This window comes from Pinus tabuliformis, chromosome 5_1 (genome assembly GCF_031772625.1).
Source record: "Pinus tabuliformis cultivar Carrire ecotype Pingquan chromosome 5_1, CPIR1, whole genome shotgun sequence".
NCBI lineage: Eukaryota > Viridiplantae > Streptophyta > Pinopsida > Pinales > Pinaceae > Pinus > Pinus tabuliformis.
Window position 1 is genome coordinate 574042769 of NC_142305.1, and position 9907 is coordinate 574052675.

General features: G+C 31.3%; 1 long non-coding RNA gene across 2 annotated transcripts; it reads right to left on the minus strand.

Annotated features, from left to right (window-relative positions):
- Positions 1-244: 244 nt before the first annotated feature.
- On the minus strand, positions 245-7331 carry LOC149166134 (uncharacterized). Of its 2 annotated transcripts, none has more exons than XR_016260400.1 (3): positions 7079-7331; positions 6880-6966; positions 245-573 (listed from the first exon to the last, which is right to left on the minus strand). It is a non-coding gene; the product is annotated as an uncharacterized LOC149166134 (long non-coding RNA). The 2 variants fall into 2 exon arrangements; XR_016260401.1 differs by lacking the exon at positions 245-573 and adding an exon at positions 665-806.
- Positions 7332-9907: the final 2576 nt, after the last annotated feature.

A 9907-nucleotide genomic window follows, 5' to 3' on the forward strand; every position in this document is an offset into this window, starting at 1 on the left:
TTCTCATCTCATAAAATACTTATTTAAAATTTATCTCATAAAATCCTTATTTAAAATAATACAATCCAACAAATAAAAATAGTGATTCTAATTTCTGAGTGCCTTAAGGCAAAAAATTACAATCCAATAAAATGATGTTTCTAATTTTCGATCTTCTTACATTGAAAGGCATATTGTCAATATCAAAACAGAAAATACTATATCTGAGAATACGGGTTGATAAGAAGAGCACTGGGTCAGAAGCAGAGGAATCCACACACATATAAATCTGGTACAGCTGATTGTTTCCCGATTTGTCCCTGGTATTCAATTCCTACCCCTGGTATTGCATTCAGGATGCTATTCAAAGAGTATGCTGCTCCGTCTGGTCGTATTCCCGCCTGCTCCAACGCACCCAAAACATCGACTCTCTCTTTGAGCCGAAGGGCAGCTGCGAAATAATCGTGTTGGTTCAGCTCAGCCTCCGAGCAAGTCCCGTGCTGCTGCCACTGTTGTTCCCAGAATTTCAAACTGTTACTGCTCGGGCAATCCAACGATCCCCAATACTGATTTATCTTCTCTCAAATCACTGATCTGCACAGATTCAGATTAATTAGTGTTACCATCGAATCAAAATATTTCACAATGCAGAAATAGATTGAAGAGTAATATAGTATACTTGTGAAGGATCGAAGGAATTGCTACTGTCGCAACTAGTAGGATAGGTGCCATCATTGAAATTTGGCCACAGGCCGTAAATCGAGAAATTAGACGAAGGCTTTCCCATGGAGGATAGCAGCAGCTAGCCTTTGTATGGAAATAGGATCCTGGCCACCGTTAAAACAATACACATGAAATTAAGTTATTAAGTCAAGAGGCTCATTCTATCTTTCAGTTCAGTATGATATAAGGGTCTGTCCTGTTCAGGATGATCCATAAATTTGAAATTTTATCTTTTTATACATAAACAAAAAAATCTAAAAAAGTTATTATACAAAATATCTAAATAATATTTAATCAAAAAAATCTACAGCAGTATTTAAAATAAATCTATACTAAGATTTGAAACCATAAAAAAATATAAATAATTTGATTCGAAACCATAAAGAATTTGATTAGGTTTTCAGTAATTTTATTGAACATAATTAGAGTGTAGATTTGCAAATAGGCTAGAAAATTTAAATGGAATGTGAATTTTAGAATAGTCCCGGAAATTTTGACCATTAGTTGATGGAAAATCTGTTTTCCAACATATCTATGTATTCAGATTATTATATTCTCTTAATATAAGCTATGATGGTTTTTTCTCTCTGAACAAAAAGGTGGTAGGAGGGAGTTTGCCACTTTTAATGGATGTGAAAGTGGAGGAATTGTCACGATTATTAAAAGTTGTTGGAATTTCCTAAAAAAATTTAATAAATTTTGTAGTAGTAGTGTTTGAATTATGTTTTTTTATGCTGGAATATATTCAGCACTATCAAAAACTTATGAGACGTCCAAAATCTTGAAATTTGATAACTACAACTTAAATTTACAAAAATTCTCGTCAGATTTTATCAAAATATTACCAAAATTTCTATAATTTTTAAAACAAAAAAAAGTCCGATTAAACTACTGCTTTGCCTTCTAATGTGCATTGCGTGTAATTTATCAATGTTAAAACGCGGAATTTGTGCAGTCAAATAAAATCAACCGTAAATGGGCAGAAAGTCTTAACAAATTCAGCTGTTTCCATATTCGTTGTGGATATTTTTGGTTATTAGTTGTGATTTTATTAAGGTGTCTTTTAACAAATTTAGCTGTTTCCATATTCGCTGTGGATATTTTTGGTTATTAGTTGTGATTTTATTGAGGTGTCTTTTAGAGTTTAGTGTGTAAGGAATATATTTAAATGGTGTTTAAATAAATGTTATTAATTATAATAAAATTTTATGTGGATGAAAATAGTGTTAAATTTTAATGTTTTTTTTAAGCATAAATTTTATATATTTAAAGATTAATACAAAATATTTTTTAATTTTATTTTTTAATAAAATATTGTAATTAAATATATATATTTTTTTTTTCTAGGTTAAGACTAAACTAAGTACCCACGGGGAATTGAACCAGTGACCTATCGCAAGGAGTGTAACAGTGCACCCATTCACCATCAATCCAAAGCCCCGTGGGCATTGTAATTAAATATATTAAGTTACTTATATTTTATAAATAGGGTTTTTAATTATTTATATTATTAAAGATTTTTAAGGTTTATTTTATAATAGGTATGGTAAAAAGAGTTATTTACAACTTAAAAATTTCCATGGTATAGTGGGAGTGAATCTGTGTCTGTAAGAATATTGTTGACATTTTTTAAAATGTACATATATTTATTTCATATATTAATCATTTTTATATTTAATAATAATAATAAAAAGTAAGAAAACTTTCTGTAAAAATTACATTATCATTTAGTACTTCATCTTGTCCTAATGATGAAGCACACCAAGATCTAGTTTTTCATCTTGTCTTGACGATTAACCACATGATTTTTATCGAAAATTTTCTTACTTTTCATGATATATGTAGATCACAGAATCTAAATTCAATAATAATAATTTAAAATAAAATTATTATATTTAATAATAATAATAATTTAATATTACCTTTTTGATTTTTTTTTTTAAATTTAGAGAAAATAAAATGTTTAATGAAGAGTGAATTTTGATACTTATGTCTATGGATATTTACCAATAATTTAATTTATATAATTATACTAGTTTACCATGTAATTGAATTCTAATCCTAATATTTGAAACATTACCAATTCTATAGCCACATTATCTTTTTTTACTTGCATCTATGTCTTAAACCTATCCTATTCAATTATAAATTGTGGCCTGACTAGCCTTGCCTTGGCTTCGAAGGCTTCGCTCTCCCTCTCAATCAAACAGCTCTGATTGTAGAACCAAATGAGGAGCAGGGAATGTTATCACACAACACTATGGATAAACCCTATCCAATCATCTGTGCTAATTAATAACTGCAGTTCCGGGTCCCGACGTGCTATAAATTTAAATTTCTATGGCGGATAAAAAAAAAATACCAGATTCAATTATTGAAGACGTAGTTTAACTAGTCAGAGGAATTGTTCAAAAAGTTATGGAAATTTTGGTTACATTTAAAGAAAATCTGGTAAGGATTTTTGTAAATCCAAGTTATAGTTGTTAAACTTCAAAATTTTAGGTGTCCTAAACGTTTTTAATGGTGCTGAATCCATTTCCACTATAAAAACACTATTCAAACACTATCTCTACAAAAATATTTAAAATTTTTTTGCCCAAATTCTAGTCACCTTTTGCCATCCGGACAATTCCTCTGCCTCTATAGACGACTCCATAGTGACACGTCACACGACCCGCTATAAATCCAATCTTACTAAAATGCAAGTTGCAACTGTGGTTAGATAGGCCAATGCGCCAAATTTATCTGTGCGTTTAAATTTGGGTGTTTTTTTAAAGGATTCTATTGAAATTTGTATGTTCATTATTTCTTTATTTTTAAAGGATTGTGTTTTGAATTTAAAAATAGATTTAGTATTTTTATTATTTGTAATGTAATAACAGAATTTGAGTTAAAATGTGAATATTTTGATTAGTCGAAAAATTCAATTCATAATTATTTTTTTATTTTTAAAAGATTGTGTTTTGAATTTAAAAATAGGTTTAGTATTTTTATTATTTATAATGTAATAACAGAATTTTGAGTTAAAATGTGAATATTTTGATTATTCGAAAAATCCAATTCATAATAATTTGAATTTGAATTTCAATTAGAATTAGAATTTTCTTTTCAATTATTTTAAATTGAAATTCTATTATTTGTAGCCCTATTGAGTTATGAAGTAGAGTTTTAAAGGATTGTGTTTTGAATTTAAAAATAGGTTTAGTATTTTTATTATTTGTAATGTAATAGCAGAATTTTGAGTTAAAATGTGAATATTTTGATTATTCGAAAAATCCAATTCATAATAATTTGAATTTGAATTTCAATTAGAATTAGAATTTTCTTTTCAATTATTTTGAATTGAAATTCTATTATTTGTAGCCCTATTGAGTTATGAAGTAGAGTTTTTCTATAGTATTTTTAATAATGTTGAGTTATTGAGTTATGAAGTAGAGTTTTTCTATAGTATTTTTAATAATGTTGAGTTATAGAGTAGAGTTTTAATTGAGGTTGAGTTTTAATAAAATAAAATTGAAGTAAAATTTTTCAATGATATTTTTAATAATGTTGAATTATAGAGTTGTAATATTCTCCATTAATTTAAATATTTATTTTAATTTTAGTGCAATTAACTGTTTTTGGAATTCAGTTATTAAATGATAATATTTTACAGTTATGGATAAATAAGTAGAGTTTTTCTATAGTATTTTTAATAATGTTGAGTTATAGAGTAGAGTTTTAATTGAGGTTGAGTTTTAATAAAATAAAATTGAAGTAAAATTTTTCCATGATATTTTTAATAATGTTGAGTTATAGAGTTGTAATATCCTCCATTAATTTAAATATTTATTTTAATTTTAGTGCAATTAACTGTTTTTGGAATTCAGTTATTAAAGGATAATATTTTACAATTATGGATAAATACTATTCCTTTTTTACTACGTAATTAGTTATGGAAACAGTTATCTGTTTCAAAACTAAATCTTAGAGTATATTACAAAAAATGAACAAGAGGATGGGGATCTGAAATCAGGAACAAAATTAGAGGTTTAAGGGTCAGACAGTCTGAGAAAGAGAACCCTTGAAGTCAGGAGTAGCACGGAGGAAGATTGACCAAATCAGTATATTACAGAAAATGAACAAGAGGATGGGGATCTGATCACTCTTGGAAGTCAAGAGTAGCCAGGAGGAAGATTGACCAAATCAGTGTATTACAGAAAATGAACAAGACAAGAGATTGACCAAATCAGTGTATTACAGAAAATGAACAAGACAAGAGTAGCACGGAGGAAGATTGACCAAATCAGTGTATTACAGAAAATGAACAAGAGGATGGGGATTTGATCTACAGAAAATGAACAAGAGGATGGGGATCTGATCACTCTTGAAGTCAAGAGTAGCACGGAGGAAGATTGACCAAATCAGTGTATTACAGAAAATGAACAAGAGGATGGGGATTTGAGATCAGGAACAAAATTAGAGGTTGAAGGGTCAGACAAAATTAGAGATTGAAGGGTCAGATAGTCTGAGAAAGAGAACTCAGGAGTAGCATTGAGGAAGATTGACCAAATATGGTAATCTCACGGCAGGGAAGAATTAAGTGCAAATCTTGATTTTTCAATCAATCCGGAGTAGCGTAAACAAATAAGTAAAAAAAAAAATTCTCTGGTATAAGTTATATTTTGTGATCTTGATTTTTTAATCAATCAAGGAGTAGCGTAAACAACTAAGTAAAAAAAAGAACATCTCTGGTATAAGTTATATTTTTGCAATCTAGCTTATTTGTTAAGGCTGTGATTGTTAAGGCTGTGAGTTATTTTTTTGCATTCTAGCTTATCTTTTAAGGCTATGTTAATAATAAGTGACTTCTGAAAAACAAGAAAATCTCTGGTATAAGTTATATTTTTGCATTCTACCTTATTTGTTAAGGTTGTGAGTTATATTTTTGCATTAAGTGACTACTGAAAAACTATCTGCACGGTCTCTATTATTTTAAAGTATGGTGTGAATATCTTAGTATCATTTTCATTTCTGAATCATTTCATTGAAGAATAAAGCAAAGTAAAGATAGAGAAACTATAAGAAAATCCTCTATGTAACTGTAGAAGAACTATTAAAAGATATCTTGATTGTTACTGTTGTACTTGGATGTAAAAGTAATTTAAAAATTTCCTAAAAACATGATAAATGTAAAAGTAATTTAAAAATTTCCTAAATGCATGATAAAACTGGGAATAACGAAAGTCCCTTTACATAGAGTAAAGAAAACGGAAAGAAGATAAGTAAATTCCTACCGTAAATTAACAAATGACAAAAATAATTCCTCAGAAGTCCCTGTACATAGAGTAAAGAAAACGGAAAGAGGACAAGTAAATTCCTATAACATGCATTAAATTAACAAATGACAAAAATAATTCCTCAAGATAGGATTCCTGTAGTCATGACTTGCACATTAATGAATAGAATTAACTTTTATTGAAACATGAGAAATAGTTAGAATAATCATTTAAACAAGGGTATTTTTCTCAAGACAAGAAGAAATCAAATATATCACAGTTTTACTTGGTTCCCAAATGGGATATTGTAGTCCAATTCCATGTAACATAAGTCCACGTGGAGCAAGTACTTCATCTACTTGCGCAAAGCCTCATAGCTACAAACAGAAAATCTTATGACTACAACCAGAACGACAGGAATCAGAGAAAACTTATCTTGCAAGCATAAAGGAATTTACAGTTTTAACCTAGAAACCCTGAGTATGTCCAAAGATCAATCAAGGAATGATAATAAGCCTGTTTTGGATAACTTTCGATATTCCAAAGGCTTAACATTACACAGAAGAAAACGAAAAGAAAACCTTGCTATTAAAACAAGAAAGTCTTTATCTCCAAAGTATTACCATAAAAGAGTTCATGCGACAAACAGTCTAGTGACTTGAGTATATAAGGGCGACTGGCCTTCATAAGTGCCAAACCCCTCACCTTCGGCTGATGTCATAAGGTTCTTTTAAACTTAAAACAACATTCAGTACAAAACTAACCACGGAGTTTCGAGTCCTGTGGTCTTAAATTTCCAATTGAGAACTAGTACAGACTCATTATTACCCATTTAAAATAACTATTACAGACTTTTAGCTGAACAGTCAGGTCTTGAACAACCTACGCTAATTTTAGAACTGGAAGAGAGTCAGAATACCTGGAAGGGATGCAGATATTGTAGCTGACTGAAGAATTTGTCGCAGACCCAAACCAAACCCCTGTTCCCGAAGATCTTTGCCTTGCACTATGATAGGGAAATAGTGTTAGAATCGGTGACTGAGTCAAGCATATCAGGGATTGACTATAACACTGTAAAATCAAAACGAAACTATGAATAAAACCTTAATAATTATTACCTGAAGAAGATATGCATATATGCCCTGCCCCTATCGCTTGTGTTCCAGAATAATGACGGAGTCTCAGAACCCTTCGTGAGTGATCATGATGCCAGAACAAGGAGAGAATAGCACGGAGAACCTGAACTACAGGCGAGAGTAGTGAACCGTTCAATCCGGCCAACTGCAGAGAGTCGTCGATGGAGGAGCCAGATTCTGAGAAGCATTGTTGAAAGGACAGACGGGAAGCACTCAGGGGCAGTTCCTATTTCAGGGGCACACCCTATAGCATTAGGCAGTTCCTATTTCCACCTCCATAGCAAAGTTAATGCTATGGAGGTACACCCTCTGACAGCGGCAGCACCGTAACGACATTTTTGGATGCATGTTTTGGACCCATATCCATGCATGATACCATGACCTATGTACATGCATTTTCTGGCAGGTCCGTCACTCCAACTCCGGGAGGCTCCACGGTTCAGCGTAATCAATGCAATGAATTCGATTTCAAATTTGAATTCAAGCGCCCAAAATTCAGCGCTCATCCATAATTTCAGCAACCACATTCGAATTCCTTCAGAGCTCCGTCAACCGGAAAAAATGCATAGCTGTATCTCCCGCGGTCATTTCAAATATTTTCAAAAAGGCCGGCCCGCTCTTTTGCATATTGATTCCCTGTTCAGTGTTGTTTTGTCAATGAAGTTGCAGACGATAGAATATCATGACGATGAGTGCACAGCCAAGATGTGGCACGACTTGGGCCAACCTTTCCTTTACGGCGGCGTGACCGAAGTTCAAGCGGAGCTCTATCACGCGTTGCGGGAATGGTCCGAAAGAAGCTATTGGAAGAACGAAATCAAAAGGAAGGTTTGTAGAGTTTATGACTTTGTGTTGAGCTGGAAGTTTGTAGCTCCGGTCGCTACTTTCTTGGCTCTCCTCATGACCGCTATACAGACTTACTGTAGTCTGTATCATTGTTGCCGCTAACGGTAACAACTCTAAACGCTAGGGGGCTTGTTGCTCTGTTCACCCAGCGACACACCAGAGATTGCCATGGACAGAGTCTTCCGAATAAGCCTTAAATTATTAGAAACCGCGCCACACCTGCGTAGATGTGGATTTGAGAACCCTCCTCTTCCCTTTCGCATATTCATTGTCATCATGTCGCTAATTGCCTTTCCTAGGATCAGGTAGGTAATTGTTATGATATGGGTTATTTCCATTATTGCAGGGAGATTTGTATTGTGTGATATTTGTAGCTGTTAATTGCTATGATATGGGTTAGTTCCATTATTGTAGAGAGAGTTATATTATGTGATACTTGTTTGTTATTTTCAGCCAATGGGTTCTTTGGATTCGAACCATCCAGAGATGGTCTGTAAAATAAAATGTTAATTTTGTTAAAATGAAAATTGCTGTGTGAGAGGTTTTATTAGCATTGGTAAGTGTATTGGAAATAAATTAGCATCAGCATAAGGCCCAAAAAGGGTTCAGATGTTTATCAAATTCAAGCGAAACGTTTCAATTTAATTACTGCAAAATGCATTTAATGTAATAAACGAAATGAGCATATTAAGAAGAAAACGACCGTGTAGATGGGAGAAAATTATCGAAGACCGCTTAGTCCATCCACAAACTGCCGACCCTCTACTTGATTTAGTATGGTCGACTCCAAATTGACGCCATTGTACCGTATCAACTTATTTGTTTTGGCAGTGGAGAACCGTTTAGAGGAGGTTACAATTATATACCTCAAAAGGGTGTTTGGATTTCTGAATTTAATTTTTCTAGATGATTTTAATCTGGGGAAGAACGTTTTTAAATTTTAATTTGGACGAAGAATGATTTTAGGAATTTTCAGAATGAGCATTGCTAAGTGTATTGAAAATAATATAGCCTCCGCATAAAGCCCAAAAAGATGTAAATGTTTATCAAATTTAAATGAATCATGTAAATTTAATTACCACAAAATGCATATAATGTTTAATACATTTAATGTATTAACATGCTGAAATGGAAAAAAGATAATAAGACCAAAAACCGATCGTTAACATTTTAGACAAAAAAGATAAAACATATTTATTTCTAGAGGGGGAGTTTACAATTAAATTCTCCCAACATTTTCGGATCCAAAGCGTATTTGAATTCCTTTGGATTCGATTTTCGACAAACACATTATTATGCAGGCAAAGGTCCCATTGCACTAACAGGTTTCGTAAAACTTCTTCATGTCTTCCTTCTATTGGAAACTATTGGAAACTACCGTTAAGACTCCTTTTATGGTTGTATTGTTTCATGGGTATTTATCAATATTTATTACTTATTTTTTTAAAAAGAATTGAGTAAATATTAAGAAAGATAAAAAGAACCACATTTATTATTAATTTAGGTTCAGTAAAACTAAATTATTTTAATTTAAAGTAATTTATATTGCTATGCTTTCTTCGTAGTTATTATTTGTATTTTATTTATTTATTTTTATAGAGTATTTTTAATATTATTATTTTAAATTTTATTGTACTATTTTATTTATTTATTTTTATATGGTATGTTTTAATATTATTATTGTAAATTTTATTATACTTTTTATATTTTATATAGAGAAAACTATATATATATTAAAAATAAATAATAATATATTTTGTAAAAATAAATAGGGCAGTTGTCTATAATGAGACTTTTTGGAAGTCTTTCTGGTGGGTTTTTCCGGTCAAAATCCGGCAGCAATTTATTGGAATCGCAAGTTTGATAGCTAATTTCTGCACAATGAAGGTGTCCGGGTTTTTCAGGGTATTGAATCCAAATATACAATTAAAAAACCATTTTAACCAACTCCATAAATAGGGATAA